The sequence below is a fragment of the Paramormyrops kingsleyae genome, chromosome 5 (assembly GCF_048594095.1).
Source record: "Paramormyrops kingsleyae isolate MSU_618 chromosome 5, PKINGS_0.4, whole genome shotgun sequence".
NCBI classification, from domain to species: Eukaryota; Metazoa; Chordata; class Actinopteri; order Osteoglossiformes; family Mormyridae; genus Paramormyrops; species Paramormyrops kingsleyae.
Window position 1 is genome coordinate 11529418 of NC_132801.1, and position 20132 is coordinate 11549549.

The 20132-nt window shown below is 43.6% G+C and overlaps 1 long non-coding RNA gene and 1 other non-coding gene across 2 annotated transcripts; one reads left to right on the forward strand and one right to left on the reverse strand.

Moving 5' to 3' along the window:
• Positions 1-8138: 8138 nt before the first annotated feature.
• LOC140590853 (uncharacterized) lies at positions 8139-10826 on the reverse strand. The gene is made up of 2 exons (XR_011991710.1): positions 10730-10826; positions 8139-9792 (listed from the first exon to the last, which is right to left on the reverse strand). It is a non-coding gene; the product is annotated as an uncharacterized lncRNA (long non-coding RNA).
• An 856-nt stretch (positions 10827-11682) lies between these two features.
• On the forward strand, positions 11683-11754 carry trnat-cgu (transfer RNA threonine (anticodon CGU)). The gene has a single exon. It is a non-coding gene; the product is annotated as a tRNA-Thr (tRNA).
• Positions 11755-20132: the final 8378 nt, after the last annotated feature.

Consider the following 20132-nt stretch of genomic DNA (forward strand, 5'->3'; position numbering starts at 1 on the left):
TTGAGGAACTCCGGGCGGATCTCATCCACCCCTGGGGCCTGGCCGCCGAGGAGTTTTTTAACTACGTCAGCGACCTCTGACCCAGAGATAGGAGAGTCCACCCCCAAGTCCCCAGACTCTGCTTCCTCATTGGAAGGCATGTCGGTGGGATTGAAGAGGTCTTCGAAGTATTCCTTCCACCAACCCACAACATCCTGAGCTGAGGTCAGCAGTGCCCCATCCCCACCATAAATAGTGTTGATGCTGCACTGCTTTCCTGCCCTGAGCTGCTGGATGGTGGACCAGAATCTCCTCAAAGCCGTCCGGAAGTTGTTCTCCATGGCCTCGCCAAACTCCTCCCACACCCGACTTTTTGCCTCAGCGACCACCAAAGCCGTGTTCCGCTTGGCCCACCTGTACTCATCAGCTGCCTCTGGAGTCCCACAGGCCAAAAAGGCCTGATAGGACTCCTTCTTCAGCTTGACAGCATCCCTCACCGCCGGTGTCCACCGGCAGGTTTGGGGATTGCTGCCATGACAGGCACCGACTATTTTACCAATGGAGGTGCGGAACATGACCCATTCGGACTCAATGTCCCCCGCCTCCCCCAGGACATGGGCGAAGTTCTGCCGGAGGTAGGAGTTGAAGCTCCTTCTGACAGGGGATTCCGCTAGACATTCCCAGCAGACCCTCACTATACGCTTGGGCCTGCCAGGCCTGACCAGCTTCCTCCCCCACCAGCGGAGCCAACCCACCACCAGGTGGTAATCGGTTGACAGCTCCGCCCCTCTCCTCACCCGAGTGTCCAATACATACGGCTGCAAGTCCGATGACACGACCACAAACTCGATCACTGAACTGTGGCCTAGGGTGCCCTGGTGCCAAGTGCACATATGGATGCCCTTATGTTTGAACATGGTGTTCATTATGGACAATCCATGACGAGTACAGAAGTCCAATAACAAAACACCACTCGGGTTCAGATTGGGGGGGCAGTTCCTCCCAATCACGCCCCCTCCAGGTCTCACTGTCATTGCCTACGTGAGCATTGAAGTCCCCCAGCAGATCAAGAGAGTCCCCAGGAGAAGGGCTCTCCAACACCCCTTCCAAGGACTCTAAAAAGGGTGGGTATTCAGAACTACTGTTTGGCGCATAAGCGCAAACAACAGTCAGAACCCGTTCCCCCACCCGAAGGCGAAGGGAGGTTACCCTCTCATCCACTGTGGTAAACTCCAATGCACAGGCATCCAGCCAGGGGGCAATAAGTATGCCCACCCCTGTTTGACACCTCTCCCCGCGAGCAACTTCAGAGTGGAAGAGGGTCCAAACCCCCTCAAGGAGACTGGTTCCAGAGCCCAAGCCGTGCATCGAGGTGAGCCCGACTATATCTAGTCGGAACCTCACAACCTTGCACACCAGCTCAGGCTCCTTCCCCGCCAGAGAGGTGACATTCCATGTCCCTAGAGCTAGCTTCTGCAGCCGAGGATTGGACCGCTAAGGTCCTTGCCTTCGGCCACTGCCCAACTCACACTGTACCCGACCCCTTTGGCCCCTCCTACAGGTGGTGAGCCCATTGGAGGGGGGACCCACGTGCCTCCTTTGGGCTGTGCACGACCAGGCCCCATGGGTGCAGGCCTGGCCACCAGGCCTGGCTCCAGGGAGGGACCCCGGTGATCCGCGTCTGGGCGAGGGAAAATGTGTATCCATGTTATTTCCCATCATAAGGGGTCTGATGAGCCCCACTTCATCTGGTTCCTCACCCAGGACCTGTTTGCCTTGGGAGACCCTACCAGGGGCATAAAGCCCCAGGCAACTTAGCTCCTGGGATCATTGGAACACGCAAACCCCTCCACCACGATAAGGTGTCGGCTCCAGGAGAGGACTGACACAAAGTGATTCTTTATATTACTTTGTAAGGTGACCCCACAACATGCATCATTAATGGAAAGCCATGAATGACAGGAAAACACAGGGAAGTTACACTATGGATGGTAAGGCACACATAGGGCGGGTAATTACACAATGGCTAAGACACGCACGGATCAGGCAACAACAGAGTACAACCACAGTTAAAGGCACAGGCGACATACACAGCACAAGGGGGGTACTTTTCGTATGTGGATTACTCGTTTAGCTGGATGTATGTATATATATAATTTTTTATGTCGACAATTCTTTAAATAATTATATACCAATATTCACCAGCTTTGGGGCAGCATGGTGGTGCAGTGGTTAGCACTGTTGCCTCACACCTCTGGGACCTGGGTTTGAGTCTCCGCTTGGGTCACATGTGTGTGGAGTTTGCATGTTCTCCCCATGTCGTTGTGGGGTTTCCTCCAGGTACTCTGGTTTCCCCCCCACAGTCCAAAGACATGCTGAGGCTAATTGGAGTTGCTAAATTGCCCTTAGGTGTGCATGTGTGAGTGAATGGTGTGTGAGTGTGCCCTATTTCCCCCATCCAACAAACTAAGATAATCCTAAGTGAAAACAAAAGGGTGGAAACGAAACGACAATACCTACGCCTAACTCCCTAACCAAACAAACAGTAATCCCCACGTTTACGAATAAACAAAAAGGAAGACACTCTTTACACACACCTAGTGGAAGATGCAAACACACAGCCAAAGCGAAAGTATCCGAGGGAATAACGAAGAGACGAAGTCAAAGTACAGGCAATAGAGATCCAAAACCAAGCAAGCAGTCAAAACCAGGGCGAAGGTACAAGAAAGGACGAGGCGGGAACCAGGAACAAAACAGTCATACACGAGCAATCATACGAAGGCAAACCGAACGAAGCGCGAGCTAACAGGCGAGCAGCCGAAGTGATGACACTGCGGCCTCTTCTGTCGGCGAACCGGAAACTGTTCCAAAGGCGAGGAGGAGTACGGTCGAGAAGGCGGAATCGAAAGAGCGCCCATTTTAACGTATGGTTAAAATGGGCGAGTGGGCAGGACGTCCAGAAAACCTGTAGGCATCCTTCCGAACTTACGGCACGTACCCGAAACTTACGTCACGTAACATTACGTTTACAATGTTTCATTATTATTTTATTGTCATAATTGCAAATCAAATTCAAGCACAATAATGCAGGACATGGGAATAAGTGTTGTACAAACACGACATTTCATTCATATATATATATATATATATGTGTGTGTGTGTGCGTTATGTATTTTATGTATATGAAATGTAGGAAATCTTTATTATTTATAAAACATTCCTTTTGAAGCTAATAAGAAGGCAGACAAAACCTTTGGAAGTTCTGGGTAATGAGAATATTAGTGTGATTTTTAAATTCTTTATAGAACTGTAATTTTATTGCGTATACATTACCTGCAACGGCATAAAACGCGTCTTTAATTGCCTGCACTCGCAGGTGTCCGTGAAAAACAATTGCTAATTGCCTAGCAAACTGTACTCTTTGATATATTTCCCGCATCGCCTACATGCAGTATACAAAAAAGTGCCGCTTGCAAATATCTCAAGGCAATGCACATTGTCTGTGTGGCTGTGAGAGCCCGACTTCGCCTAATTGAACTTCTACTATACGGAGCTAATAAATCTTTAAGATATAATATTCCATCTCGGCTGAAGCAGTATCTTTCGAAAAGTATATCATCCGGCAACAATACAGGATCTTGCCGATCGCGCAAAACCCTCTGAATTTGAAATTCCCTTATTATTTGTGCACCGATTGCAATTGGTCACTCATCCATGAATGGCAAGGCCTTAATTGACTGAACGGATTTCCATGCACGGACACTGATTACGTGTGTGAGCTAATCCTTATTTACGTAGAACAAACCTGCTCCGAGCAGGTTTGAGGATTTGGATGAGCTGCGATTACAACACATCCAGCAAGAGTTTCGAAAAACCGACAGATCCTGCCAAATCGTCAACAATTACATCCAGCTAAACAAGTAATCCACGTACGAAAAATACCCCCTGGGCTCTAGCTGGGCCATTCCAAAACTTAAATTTTCTTCTGGTGAAGCCTTTCTTTTGTTGATTTGGAGGTACTGTATGATTGGGTTCATTGTCGTGCTGAAAGGTGAAATTCTTCTTCTTTACGAATCTCTTTATTTCTCTGCTCTTTTTCATCATTCTTTGCTGGGTCATCCTGCCCATAATGTTTCACCACCCAACACCCCGCATACAGTAATTAACGAGCAATATTAATGACAGAGAGGGGCCTTTCTGACCCAGCAGCTCTGTCCTAAACTCACCGATACACACAAAACCTCTAAACAAGGTGATCACAAAATATACGTAACGTATGGTTAAAATACAGTGATAAACACTTCAGTACAAAACAGTTCCTCATCTCAATATATTAAAAAAGTAAATCACAGCTACTTATTATAGTCACAATTAATCGATGACGTTGCCCCATTTCTGCTTATTACAAATGTATGTTAAAAACTCAATTAAGCATCTGCAAATGCTTTATAACAGAGGCTAAACCAATTTTCAGTAAGATCAAAAAGGTGTATATAACTTCATGTAACTACACCCTATGAAGTGGGAGATATGAACCCTGCCAGGATACAATTACAGTCAAACTTATTGATAAACATTACAGTCCTATGAACTAATTAAGTTTTGTTACCTTAGTTGAACAATGTAGAATTCTATTTAAAAAGTTCTTTGGGGAGGGTCAGAGTTTTCCTTGGGTGGAGAACAGCTGACGCATCTTGGAATGAGTCAAAGTTCATATACCCTGATTTTCTCAAGCGGCAAAACCCAGATGTGCCAGAGCCTCTCGTTTGGGTTCTGCTGCTATGGCGATCACCTGGATGATGCCTTTGGGATGCCAGTGAGCCCAATCAGCTTTTTGTCAGCCGAGCAACAGTGTGAAAGGACATTTTGGGAGCTGGGTCTGGCTGAGACAGATGAAAGTTGGTCTGGGTTGTTGACGTTGTAGTTTAATGATCAGTAAGCATCCAGTTGACTGAATAATAACTAAAGTGCATTAAAACAGATAAATGGATAAATCATTTACTAGATTATATTAAAAGCTACTACACATTGTTTCATGTACCTTAGACACCTAAGCAGGTCCTGTGTTGACTTTATTAAAGTTTTCATCTCCATCTTTGAAAATGTTGGTGCTACTGGCCAGATCTTCACAGTCCAAACTTTTCCTTGACCTTTTTAGCTCAAGTGCCATAAGCTAATGTACGCTTTTTAATGCAAAGGAGTTTCACCATCTTGTTTGCCTGTTCAATCTTGAAACATTCTCAGCACAAAGCAGCTTAAGGCAGCAGATGTAACGCACACACAATGAGGGGTGCTGTGATTAGTATTTCTTCCGCATGTGAGGCACAGAGCTGGCTTTCCAGTCACGTGGGCCATAGCTCTGGGGGGTGCTCCTGTTCCTGGTACCCATGCATCACTGCCAGTGGTGGACGTCAATGTTTCCTCAAGAAAATGTAGGTGACGAGTATGACCAGGCCAGCACTCAGCACCCCAATAACACACTGATGGATGGTGATGACATTCTCTAATGCGTGAATGCGTTCCTCCATGGCGCTGGTGTGCAGGTAGTCGTAGATAGAGCCACCGATGCTCCACACAGCCCAGACGGCATCAACCACAGCCTTCATGGTGGGAGAGACCATCGAGGGGGCCAGCTTACCTTGGGACACAGCTGCATTAGATACACAGCAGGACCGCTCACCTCTGCTCTTCCTAAAGAGAGAGGCACATGTGGCTCGATCACATAGGTGAAATGAAAGACAGGGATGCCCTTATTAGCATTTAGATAGGCTCCTCCTACCACACTAAAGCTTATTTTAGTCAGTCACGCCCATAACCCAGATACTTAACCCCTGGATCACTGATTTAGTTCAGACTGCTTCACACTGACCACCTGTGACATCACAAGTTTTATTGTCACCTGTGATTTGAGGAACATCATGTATACAGATGTTAGCTCTGTCCTAAACTCAGCAAAACACACAAAATCTCAGAGCTGATAACAAAACATACGTAACGTATGGTTAAAATACAGCGACAAGCACTTCAGTACAAAATACTTACTTATCTCTCTTAAAAAAGTAAATCACAGCTACTTGTTACTACAGTTACAATTAAATGATGACATGGACCCATTTCTGCTTATTACAAATGTCTTTTAAAAACTCAAGAAAAAACTCAATCCTTTACAGTAGAGGCTAAAACGAATGTCATGGTCATTCAGCTCAGTTATGGTCACACAACGGATCTTAAAATCATGTAATTATTCATTAAGGTCACTTAAAATTACTCTTCAGTAAGATCAAAACAGTGCTTAATTTACCATACATTTCCACCTAAAAAAGCCTTCATATAACTGCACCCTATGAAGAGGGACATATGAACCCCTCCATGATAAAATTTAGTCAAATGTATTAATAAACATTATAGTCCTATGAACAAATTAAATTTGATTGCCTTAGTTGAGCAGTGTATACTTCCGACTAAATACTTTTAAGTTCTAAGTTGTTGACCGGTACCATATTTAAATAATTTTCATTGATATGAATATAACTAGCAAACAAGAAAAATAAAAAAAATAGTTCTTATTAGTTCCACTTTGTACTGTCAACATGCAGATAATTCAAATAAAGGCCACACTTTCACTCTAATTTGTGGCTCAGTATATCAAATATTTTCACTGCACCTTGTAATTTTTAATAGATGCAGCTTCTCGGTTACAACCTTCTACAGCTAAACAATCCTTCTTTAGCGTTTTGGAAGGGACACCACCACACGCAGCAGCCCTGCAGGTTCAGGACCTGCACATCTCCCCATCCTGAGCTCCTTACCGAGTGGTCGCAGTTCAGCTCTTCCATGTGGTCCTTGGAACGTTCTCTTCGATATGAACAGACGCAAACATGTCGCTGCTGGGCCCCATCCGGGTCAAGAACCAGTCAGTTCAAGTGAATAATAAAGTTGTTCTCAGATGTTTTCTGCACTGTCATGTGTGTGTTCTGTGTGAACTGACTGGTTAGTCAAGTTAGCATAAAATAACATGAGAACTCGGAAGAAATGCCATCCTACAGAGACTTCCTGCTTATCAGGAACGTAAGGTATACTAGCTAGGCTGGGTCCCATTTAATTTAATTTAACCAACAGTTATTTACTTAGCAGACGCTATTGTCCAAAGTGAGGTACAAGTCAGGCAAATAGCACATTACAAAGCATACGGTTGCCAAGGACTCAACTAGTGACATGCACAGACTTTTCGAGGGGCAGGTGCTAGAACAGGGGGGTGTGGCTGACCGATACTGTTTGCTGCCTGGGGGGAGGAGACAGATGGGCAGTGCACCCTCTGTAAATTTTCACAATCAGAATAGACCTCCCAAGATGAAGATCGCCTCAAGGTTGCCAGCTTATCCTTTCCTTTCCTTCCTCAGACGCTGAAGTCTCCACTCAGATCTCTGCATGTCTGGTAGACATCTCATCATGGATGACAGCTGAAACTCAACCTCAGCAAAACTGAACTGCTATTCATCCTGGCTGTTCCATCCCCAAACCAGGATCTTGCGATCTCCCTGGACAACTCTACGATCTGTCCTTTGGTCACCGCCCGTAATCTTGGGGTAACCATAGACAATCACCTGTCCTTTTCCTCTCACATTGCTAATCTTTCCCGCTCCTGTCAATTTCTTCTCTTCAACATCAGAAGGGTTCATCCATTTTTTTCTACATAGGCCACTCAGGGCATCTTCCAAATGCAGTAAATGTAATGTAAATGTTTTCATGACCTGGGCGGGGGGCCCATCTCGTGAAATTCTGTGTGATCATTGGATGTCGAAAAAGGGCACTTGGAACATCAATGGGAGGGGGGAGGGCACTTTCATTTGTTCCGGTGAAAGCGGCAGGTGCTCAAGCACCCCCAGCCCCCTCCCTACACATGCCTGGACTCAACTAGGCATAACTGCATCTAGACTGAGCTTTCAATTAATGTTCACGTGCATGTTGTACAAAGCAAGAGCTACTCAACACTTCCCTAACAAAGCAAGGTTAGGTGCCTAATAAGACAACCATTGAAATCAACAGGGAAAGTGCAGTGCAAAGAGCGTTCAGGGATCACAAGGCTAGCAGAGGTGTTCCCAGAACAGACAGGCCTTAAGGTGTTTCTTGAGCCTCTTGTATTGTACTTTTCACCCAACTTCAGTTTTTTAAATCAATTTATTTAAGATACATTTGTTCTTGTATTACATATTTTGGGACAAAATGTTTATAACTAATTAATTAATTACAGTAATTAAAGAGCGATATTAAAAAGAAAAGTTAACATAAGCATTTCTGTCCTAAACTCACCAAAACATACAAAACCTCAAACAAGGTACATATGTGATGTATGGTTAAAATACAGTAGCAAACACTTCAGTACAAAATAATTCCTTATCTCTATTAAAAAAGTAAATCACAGCTACTTGTTACTAAAGTTACAATTAAACAATAATATGGCTCCATTTCTGCTTATTACAAATGTCTTTTAAAAACAAGCAAGCATCTGAAAATGCTTTATAACAGGCTAAACCAAAGTCATGATAATTCCATTCAGTTATGGTCACACAATGGATCTTAAAATTATGTAATTATTAATTAAGGTCACTTAAAATTACTTTTCAGTAAGATCAAAAAGGTGTATATAACTTCATATAACTACACCATATACCCTTCCAGGATACAATTTACAGTCAAACTTATTGATAAACATTACAGTTCTATGAACTAATTAAGTTTTGTTACCTTAGTTGAACAATGTAGATTTCTAATTAAAAAGTTCTTTGGGCAGGGTCAGAGTTTTCCTTGGGTTGAGAATAGCTGACACATCTTGGAATGAGTCAAAGTTCATATACCCTGATTTTCTCAAGCGCCAAAACCCAGATGTGCCAGAGCCTCTCGTTTGGGTTCTGCTGCTATGGCGATCACCTGGACGATGCCTTTGGGATGCCAGTGAGCCCAATCAGCTTTTTGTCAGCCGAGCAACAGTGAAAGGACATTTTGGGAGCTGGGTCTGGCTGAGACAGATGAAAGTTGGTCTGGGTTGTTGACGTTGTAGTTTAATAATCTCAATTAGTAAGCATCAAGTTGACTGAATAATCAGTAAAGTGCATTAAAAATAGATAAATGGATAATTTCCTAAATTATGTGTTAAACGCTAATACACGTGGCTTCATGTACCTAAGCAGGTCCTGTGTTGACTTCAATAAAGTTTTCATCTTTGAAAATGTTGGTGCTACTGGCCAGATCTTCACAGTGCAAACTTTTCCATGACCTTTTTAGCTCAAGTGCCATAAGCTAATGTACACTTTTTAATGCAAAGGAGTTTCACCATCTTGTTTGCCTGTTCAATCTTGACACATTCTTAGCACAAAGCAGCTTAAGGCAGCAGATGTAACGCACACACAACGAGGGGAGCTGTGATTAGTATTTCTTCCGCATGTGAGGCAGAGAGCTGGCTTTCCAGTTACGTGGGCCATAGCTCTGGGGTGCTCCTGTTCCTGGTACCCATGCATCACTGCCAGTGGTGGACGTCAATGTTTCCTCAAGAAAATGTAGGTGACGAGTATGACCAGGCCAGCACTCAGCACCCCAATAACACACTGATGGATGGTGATGACATTCTCTAATGCATGAATGCGTTCCTCCATGGCGCTGGTGTGCAGGTAGTCGTAGATAGAGGCACCGATGCTCCACACAGCCCAGACAGCATCAACCACAGCCTTCATGGTGGGAGAGACCATCGAGGGGGCCAGCTTACCTTGGGACACAGCTGCATTAGATACACAGCAGGACCACTCAGCTCTGCTCTTCCTAAAGAGAGAGGCACATGTGGCTCGATCACACAGGTGAAATGAAAGACAGGGATGCCCTTATTAGCATTTAGGAAGGCTCCTCCTACCACACTAAAGCTTACTTTAGTCATAACCCATAACCCAGATACTTAACCCCTGGATCACTGGTTTAGTTCAGACTGCGTCACACTGACCACCTGTGACATCCCAAAGCAGTCATCTTACCATTTACAGGGGTGCACACTTAACACGGCATTAGCGCAGCTGCGAACCCTATGTTGAACGGTACAGCTAGGAAAATGGACTTGCTGAACAAAGCTTTATCAGCTGACAGCCTGGACTCGGCTTCGGCGTCAACTTTCTCTGAATTGCGCAGTAAAACACGTCGCTTCATATATATTATATATAGAATCTGAAATTATGACGATTAATGTTTGTCATATGTGTGAATGGAATTGCACAAACAGGAAACAAATTAGACAGCTATAAGCGAAATGGAGTTTGTTTGAACTGGCTTGAAAATATTGTTTGAACAGTAAAAGCCATTCATAATGGCGAACAACGGAACTCACTCTCTCAACGGATCATAGTGACACACGCAATTAGTTATTGACATAATCGAGAACGGATGTTGAGACATAGCAGGCCATGTCTTTCATTGGGATTAACCCAAATCTGATAAATGTCAGTCACTATGTTCCCACAACGCGTCTTGATTTTTTACGTTTCACGCACGAATAGAAATATATTGAATGCGTCTAAAATTCACCTGACCCACTTTGCATTACGCACTGGTAGCTTATAGCAAGGTGCCATACGGATTTGTGCTCAGCTGCTACACACAAACAGACGCACAAAATGGTCATTAGGCGGCTCCCTCACTAGCAACAGTGTGACTAACGACAGCAGGGCTAGCTGACTGTGACGGAGAGGGACCGACCACTGACCATGCTCACCTCAGCGCAAAGACAGCAGGACGCCGCACACATCTGCCCGCATAGTCTTACTTGTTTGATTCGCGCAAAGAGAAGTATTTCCAGCTGCCGGTGTTCTGTCTGGGCGTTTCGCGTGTCACGGTCACGTGGCCACGTGGTCGACGTCATCACGTAAAGTAGGGCGCGCCACCAATTCGAAATCAGTGTTTCCCTCACGCGCTTTGGTTTGTTGTGTTTTAACAAAGCCAGGTGACTGGACGCTCCTAGTACTTTACATGTATAATACCTTTTCAGTGAGCACGTCCAGAGAGATTTTCACGATTTTACCAGCCTTTAAAAATACATTTAGACAGCATTTACACGTGTTAGTTTTAACTCACCGTCGCCATCATCCAAGTGGATGAAATTATGATTTACGATAACACGCTGCCTTTGGAAATTAAATTGCTAGATTTTTTCACAAAATTGTTCGTCATGTTTCGGTATATTTATCAACATCTAAAACGTAGTGAGTTAGTGCAATACCAACAATACGCATAAAGACATTAACACAGATTTAAGTAAAGAGATACATTTGACAACATCATTCAAACAAATTAGAAAATACGAAAATCGTAGGCGTAAATACAAAATCAATTAAAGGGAATACAAACACACCACATTCTGTTCTGCATGTGTCCCGTCCTTTTATCTAACGGTTCTAACCAAAAATAAAGCTTAAAATGGTGTTTTTACTTATGGACATGCTAACCCAGTATTGGATGAGTGGCCATGGTAAATCCCGCATCCCTGTGCTGGATAAGATGGAAGATGGATGGATGAATGATTATGAAAGATTAATTCATGAATAGATTTAATTTATGGACTTTTGTATGGTTCCCTGCTGAAGTTTCACACATTTCACAGCTTCATAAATTGGGATTTGAATCTTTATACATGCTTAACCTCCATAATAGAGAAGTACGGCGCCAATAGGCGCGGTGGCCAAGTGGTAAGGCGTCGGTCTCGTAAACCGAAGATCACGGGTTCGAACCCCGTCCGTGCCTTATATGGTGTGAAGTTAATGGCCAACCTTTTAAGCGGACAAAAAGCGAGTATTCTGCTACGGTGGTAAAGAGTCCCATGACATACAGTACGCTCTGGTTTGCACACAAACTGATTTCACCGTATCACCCAAGTCTAATGTCTTCTAGGGTTGAATCACGACGTCGTAATAATCACAATATTATTAAATATGGCCTTACTATTTATATTTTAACACAGATATGATCAGTTATTAATATTTGCTTTGTCTTAAAATGCACTTTTTAGAGTAATCCCGTTTTATTCGATTGTTCTAATCTCTGGTTAAGCAAATGAAAATACTTTTTTTACTGTTTTATCATTAGACAACTTCATCGTTATCTTCTACTATTTTACTACTTTTCCAGCTTGTGTACTTCCTTGTTTTCACCACTAGGAGACACTTCTTAACAATTGTGCACAAATTTACGCTGAATTAGCTAAATAGTCCTATAGACATTTTACCTCAAGCCGAAGAACTGGTATCATTCATTACACACACTCTGTGGCTTCGTCGCTAGCTCTAATCAGGTATCATGAGGGTTTGTGGGTTCGAATCCCATATCACATCCGCTTTGACTGCGTGGTGCTAACATATTCTTCCGGTTTCTCTCGCGCAGAATTGCCCATACTGTAGACCATGGGTTCGCATCCCCTTCAGGTTATATCAACGCTTTGTCGCCGTGCTTATTGGGATAGGCTCCAACAACCCTGACTAAGATAAACATCGAAAATTGACAGTCTTGCTTCTTGAACACACGTAAGGGCAATAAGAAACTTAGAGGACTCGTAATCTGAGGATTACCTGTTTAACGTACTGTTTAAGCAGGGCACATGTGGATAGTTCAGCAAGGTACTTAACCTGAATTAGTCTTGTAAACGACTGACCCGTTTAAATTGGCAACAGTGTCAGGTATTCAAATAAATGCACCACTCAAATAATCACTTTCTGTAGCCTTTTGTTTATTAAAAGCAAGTTTTTATTTCTTCCAATAATGTGACATTCTCCTTGTTGTCGAAAACGATTTTAGGTTATCCATTTTTCTGTGGTAGGAAATGCATGTGCCGAGAAACTTTAATAATTATGTTTTGTTTCTATATCAACTACGAAGAAATAAACAAAAGCCTGTAGCGCCTCAGTTTTCCTTTTGGTGGCAATAGCAATCTAACAATCATCCGGACTCGCCGAAAAACCTTACTGGCGTGCATAAAATAGGCAGCTTGATACCTTGAAGAATTCCATTTTAGGGAGGTCCCGAGATTTGCTCGAGCGTCCTGAAAAGAGAGAGCAACCACTCATATCGCCGTTGTCCCTCAATGAGGAGCAGTCAGTGTAAGCGGGTCTGTCTGCCGGACCATGGCTGTCTTAGGACCGTCCACTAACGCACGAGGTCGCCCTGCCTAAAAGGCTATCAAGACTTTAGGGATACACGTATAGATATTTACAGAAGACATTGTCATGGGTGAAGCGTATTACAGACTGAAAGCAATTTATCCTCGAGGATCATCATATCACTATCGGGTTCGCTGAAGATCACATCTTGTCACAACGGAGTCACTGGTCAAGATCAACTTCATATTTCACAGCCATCGTGATACTTTGTAGTGTCATCATCTGTGATTTGTCTCATGTTGGGACGACGACCATTTAATGCTTCAAGAACATCAGTCTTCAGACCAAGCACATAGGATATATTGGAAGGTAAAATAATTCGTCATCTCAGTTATGCATGTACTCACCAAATGACATATGAGGTCCTACATGTAACATAAACCTTGTTACAGCGCACCCAGCAGGTTAACTTTTAAAGACGCAGGAATTTCTAAAATTAATTTGTGCCCGTGCTTCTTATACCAGTTCTATTTTTACTCCTTTATACTTCGGAACTATGAAAAGCATGGCTTATAACGACATATTCATAATCAAACGTGGTGCCATTTAATCACTGACCCCATATCATTATTCGGTAGTAAATGTATTTAATATGAGCCATGGATACTAGCCTGCCCCGTTTTGTGTGCTCGAGGCTGGGTCTTTGCGGGCAAGGTGAGCGATCTGTTCTTTCAACTGGCCTACAAAGTCCCAGTTTTTGGCTCACGTGACCGCGAATGAGGATTCTTTTACACTGGCACAAGTAACATTTAAATGTCACGTTGTTTTAACATTAGAGGTGTAGATACTCGTTTTTTTTTTTTGCTCTCGTTATCGGGTAGGTGGGTCAGGATCCACATCAGTGGGATGCAAGGATCTATACACGATCACGCCGCCCGCAGAGACGCACATGCTTGCAAATGAATTGAAATTTAATAATTACACAACGGGGGTTATAACCCTTCGGCGCGTGCACTCTAAGATCCCTCCACGATTGTTTCAGCATGCTGGTATGATGATACACAGAGAAATAAATTTAAAAACAAGTTTTCAGCAATGTTTGAAAAACGAGAGATTGGCGAACCCATAAAAAACACTTGTAATAGGTTAAATTACTTGTAGCTCCTATAGTCAAAATGTTTAAAGATGTTGGAAGCTTGCCGTAAAGCAATACGAAATAAATAACATACGCCTTCCTTTCCAAAACTATTTCCTTCAGGCTACATGATAAGTGTTCATTAAGTCACACGATTAAGCTTTGACATTATAATCCTGGCTCTTCGATCCCCGTAACACATTTGTCTTCGTTTAGGTAACGGATCGCGCTTCAGTTGTTCAGGTGCCAGACACAATCCTGGAATGGCCCCTTCTCTGGAAATGCTCCTGGATAATGTGCAGATACATAAAATTTCCCATGCTGTTTAAGTCGGAGGCCTTGACAATATGCGCAGAAAAGAGAGAAGCATAGTGTCTCCCAAATCAGCGCGAGCCCAAAATCAAAGAATCTTCAACTGAGAAAATTTAACTAACTCTGTGCGGGCCGTTTAAAACTGTTCTTATTTTGTCGAATTTATTAATTTATTCGTCGTGTTAAAAAGTATGTAGTTTGGTGATATATTTAAATGTAGAATTAACAATTATGGTCTCTTTATTTGTGCCATCAAGAGATTCTGATGGCGGTAGAACAGTAAAATTCATTGTGGCAAAAACTAAGTAATGCATAAAAATACATTTAGGCCCATACAAGCCAGCAGAAACTGATTACTTATGCAATTTAGTTTTTAAGTTTTCAGTGTCATTGATCAAATATCTAACAATTTTCATTTAACAGCAAAGCTGAGAATATTGTGTTTTTAGTTCACATCATATGAAAAAACATATTTATATATGATATTCCATTTAACAGTGACAAAACTAGAAGTTAGTTTGAATCAGTGGAACAAAGAAATTGTTAATGATAAGAATGGTGTTTTTTCTCAAGGACAAGGAATCAAATGTTACTCCTTTTGATTTTGTAAAGTCAAATTCCAACTTAAGCAATGCATAATAGCAATCACATCTTAATATACTGATGTTTAATAAAAAGAAATGTTCTTTCTGAGAAACTTTACTTAGCATGATTGAAGAAGGAGTGGGCCAAAATATTTGAATAGGGTAGTGGGTGGTGGCGAGTGAAATACTTTATATATAAACTCTGAAAAACAGTTTATGTTTGTAAGTTTAGAGACTGCATATAATGCATATTGTATGCATGACAAGGCATCTCTTCACAGATTTCAATTTAATAAATAATTTAATAAAAATAAAGTGCATTTCAGCTCAAAATATGTAAATTATGCCGAAAAACAATCCAGAAATACATTCACCAGCCATAAAGGACAGTTTAAGGATACAAAAAGAGTTGCAAAGGGCTTTCATGGTATTATAGCCTGAAGTTCGTAGGGTGAAACATTTTTATAAGAAAAGAACCATTATGGCCAAAAAACATCAATGAACCATGACGATCAAAAAGCCATCGCTGCATTTTGTGGCTGTAGTGTTTCAGGTTCACCTCAGGGTTACACAAAATCCCTCCAGTAAGAACATGGGGTTTAGCGTTCTAATTAGATGTATGTGACATGAAATGTCACTTATATTACAATTACTATTAATACTGTATTATTAATGATATATTTGTATTCTCCACGAGACACAACAGTGTAAAGCATATCAAAAGAGTAATAATTAACTGAAAGGTCAATTAGCATTAAAAGATAAATGATAGCACATGATTAGAATGAGTATTATGTATACACATATATACACTTCATTCATCATAATGAAAACCTAAACTAACCCTAAATAATACACCATTCCCCACTGAACACGATACATAAACCTTTTGTGTGAACTATTTAAAAAAATATATCTGCATGTGTACTTATGGAAAGATGCGAGAATTAGGAAGACAGACATGTGAAAGGAGGAAATAAGATAAGTGAAACGAGAAAATTAAGAAATCGGGATAAGAAGGGCTGTTTGAAAGATGGTCAGAGGTCCAGGGCTCTCAAACACGACAGTGTGGTTAACACAATGGAGGATTCTGGGACACAAAGATTCTGGGACATACACCAAGCAAGCCGATTTCGTTTGTGATACTGAACAGTGTGCAGGCTTTTCTGCCAAATCTTCCTCAATGGAATGATACATTATTTTAAGTCCAATCAGCCTCATCTGAACAATAACTAAGCCGGGCCTGGTTCCTGTGCTCTCACTCTTACAGGTTTTATAGTGAGGGCAGTGCTGACAGTCAGCTGGAGATCAAGCAGAGAAGTTCATGTTCTATCTACTATATTAGGAGAGTAAAAGAGTATGAATGGCAAAGCAGCCTCACTCCAGTGACATCACTCTTCTAAAAGGCGTTATATATGAGGCAATGATATACCGAACAACCAATTAAACTCTTTTGAAGCTGTACATTAACTCCAAAGGCACAAACCTATAGACACAGGAAGCCTCTCTGTTTCAAAGAATGTGTGGTGAACTCATTCACCCCTTTTAAAATGTCTGCGCAAATCCCAATAAAATCCCTCGTTTTTCAGCGTGCAATTTATAAACCCTGGCATGTACGCTTCATGAGAGTGAATCCCCCCGCGCCCCTCTTAATTTAACTTCACGATTGTTGGAAGCCCGACAGCTCACTCTGGTAGGTTCCAGCTGCCAGAAGCTGGGAATGGGATTTCACCCCCCCCCCCCCCCCCACTTTCCAGCTCTCTGCTCTGCTCTCTGAGGACTGTGTGTCCACGTCCTGAAGACACCTGGCAGTTAGCAGGGAAAGAGAGAAGCACCTGGGAACAGCAGGGCACACAGGCAGCACTCGATGGCCGCCACGCCGCGGTGGAGCTCAGAGCGAGGGGGCGGACAAAAAGGCAGCAAGAAAAGTGAGGGGCTTTTAGGGGCAGCTGTGTTTTACTGGCCCAGTCATAATGCCCCTAAAAATCCTTATTGCTCTTGCAATGGTCAACTGGTTTTGAGAAGCCTACTGATCCTCCCTCGCTGGTTTAATGTGACAGAGAGTGGGCTGGTGATTGAGAACAGCATGACGCATCAATACTGTTCTCTTTGACACAGTTTAAAGCTATTAGATCTCATATGATCATCAGCAAAGAGGACAAACTGTGTTAAAAAAAAAAGTGTAAAAATCTTTATTGGCAGTTTTAGCACTGCCTATACGACATGTGCATTGTCCATTTCCTTAGACATATTTTGTATTTCTCCGGCTGTTGTTTTTTTTTTTTTTTTACATCTATCACATCAGAATGTCTAATTTTTTCCATTATGGTGAATGAAACCATATATTGTGCGTGTGTTAAGGCTGCTTGCTGGGTTTCCATTGAACACTTGCCCCGTTGTTACATTGTACAATAATTCTCAGGTTATGCTCCCTTGTATGTAAAGCGGTATTCTCTCTCATCCCCAGACACAAAGCAGCAATCCGCCCCTCGACAGAGAGGAGGCACACGGACTTGGACACAACAAAGTCTATGGCTTTTCGCTGTTTGCTATTTACCTTGCAGTGCCGGTTGCATTTCATTATCCTGTCAATGAGCAGATTTGACGGTTCGGCTTCCTTTCCTTTCTGAGGAGAGCCAGTGGGTCTTGGCGTTGGCAACTTAGCTGCTGCGATTTTGGGAAGGGGTGGGTGGGGGGGGGGGGGGTGCGGGGGCCGTGTCAGAGAGCTTTTCTCTCTGCATGCTCCATCCCCACCCCCCGGGTCAATGAAGACTATTCTCCCCAGTCTTCTCCAGGAGCACATGTTAATTGTCGCTGGGGCTGGTGGACTGTGGAGCAGATGAGTCAGGCCCATGCCCTGCTGCAAAAGGATGCTGGGATTACTCACCAGAAGCATGTGGAATCTCACGTGGCTATTTAAGGACATGGCGCTTCCCCGCTCATCAGCCGCAGCCCCATGTCGGGGGGGGGGGGGGACTGCTCCTATCCCACTCGAGGGCACAGTGGGGGCCAGGCTCTCAAATAAAAATAAAAAAACAACAAAAAACTTCACTTGGAGAACAATCATAACCGAAATGCGGAACTGTCATACAGACATACCAAAACTCTCCCGTTTATTTGCATTTTCTCTGTATAAGACAGGTCAGGAATGTGTTTTTTCGTGCCACTGGAAGGCCTGTAACACAGTAGTCGACCGAATGGAATGTTATCGTTGTTGAAACAGAGTGTGTTTCTTAACAGAAACTTTCAGGTTGGAGAGCATGTTTTCAAGAAAACCGTTTCAAATGGAAATGGGCTAAGTTGCTATGTAAAACAGTCTACTGGTGACTGCGGTTGACAAAGGTTTATTTCATTCCCTGGTTGGGCAGGGCAGTGTCCGATCGAATACATATCCAGGCCTTCTTCTAAGGGATAAGAGTATCACTCGTGGCACAGAGGCACGCGCTGTGACCGCCAGCAAAAGTGACTTCACTTAGAAATAAACAGTCACATGGTAAATACTGAGTTTCAGTCTCTGTGTAAGACAGTTCCTGGAAGGCTGCCAGGGTAGGGTAACCCCATGGGCCTTACAGAGCAGGAAAAAGTGCGGTCACAACATTCTGCTCTTTGACTTACTGACCTCAGCCTGTGAACTTCAGCTGCCTCAGAAGACTTATAGCAACAAGATTTGGTTTGACATTAAAAAAGGGTAGAATCCCGATGTGGGAAGCATAGCTGGGATCCAGCTGACGGTGCTGTGCTGCTGTTCAGAGGCAGTGTGCTGTAGGAACTGGCTGTTCAGAGGCAGTGCGCTGTAGGAACTGGCTGTTCAGAGGCAGTGCGCTGTAGGAACTGGCTGTTCAGAGGCAGTGCGCTGTAGGAACTGGCTGTTCAGAGGCAGTGCGCTGTAGGAACTGGCTGTTCAGAGGCAGTGCGCTGTAGGAACTGGCTGTTCAGAGGCAGTGCGCTGTAGGAACTGGCTGTTCAGAGGCAGTGCGCTGTAGGAACTGGCTGTTCAGAGGCAGTGCGCTGTAGGAACTGGCTTGTGTGTGAGCAGGTGGTTATACGTCGAAGCAGGCAAGCGGGCCAGACCGTTTCCCAGTCAACGCCTGAGGGCTCGTGCCAGGGGGCCGTGAGCTGAGAAATGTGCTGATGAACGTGGCCGCTTGAAAGGGGTTACCAGTCCTGCGTTATAGACCGAGGAGGATTCCCTGTCCACGCGTCACATTTTTAGGGATGTGAAAGCGAGTATTTGTAAAGATTGCCGGAAGCTATTGAAGTACCATCGGAGTGGCCGTAACGCCTCGGTCAGCCGGACGGCCAGTGCGAGGTCGGCGTAGGAATATCACCGCTGTCTGAACGCCCGCGGCAGCTACGTCGGAATGCTAAATGTTAGCATGGGCGGCCCGCATTCCGACAACCCTGCAATATGCTGAGTATGTTTAATTAGAAAACACAATCAGTCCTTATTCAACCACTGGCAGCTACTTGACTCACCAATCATCTGTGTTTGCACAGCAGGCAACAATTAAGGCCTCCTCCTGTAGAGCAACAGGCCAGACTGTATCAACAGAGCAATCAGAGCGATACCGCTGTAAACAATGTAAATGCCACGCTGTTTCGCACAACTGACGCTCATGGGGGGAGTCATGGGGGGGGGCGGGTATGCAGATAAGTAAACAGAGCGAAGGACACACAGCCTCTCACTTCCATTGGGTGGAGGCCTCTCTGCAAAGCCTCCCCCAGTGCCTCTTATCTGGCTGATGGTGACCATCTGTTTACTGCCATGATCAGAGGAATAACATTTAAAAAAAGGTTTGCATTCTAGTGTTCCACAGTTCATTCATTCAGACGCATGTACCCTAAGCCACGCCTCTGCTAATCTCATATCTCAGTTAAGACTACAGGATCTATCTCCTAATTCCGCTGTCTCCCACGCCAGGTCGAGATATCACTGCTTAGTTAGTGTGTGTAATCAGTGAGCACATAAACTTCCCGTTTGTTTGCCCAGTGCTTGCT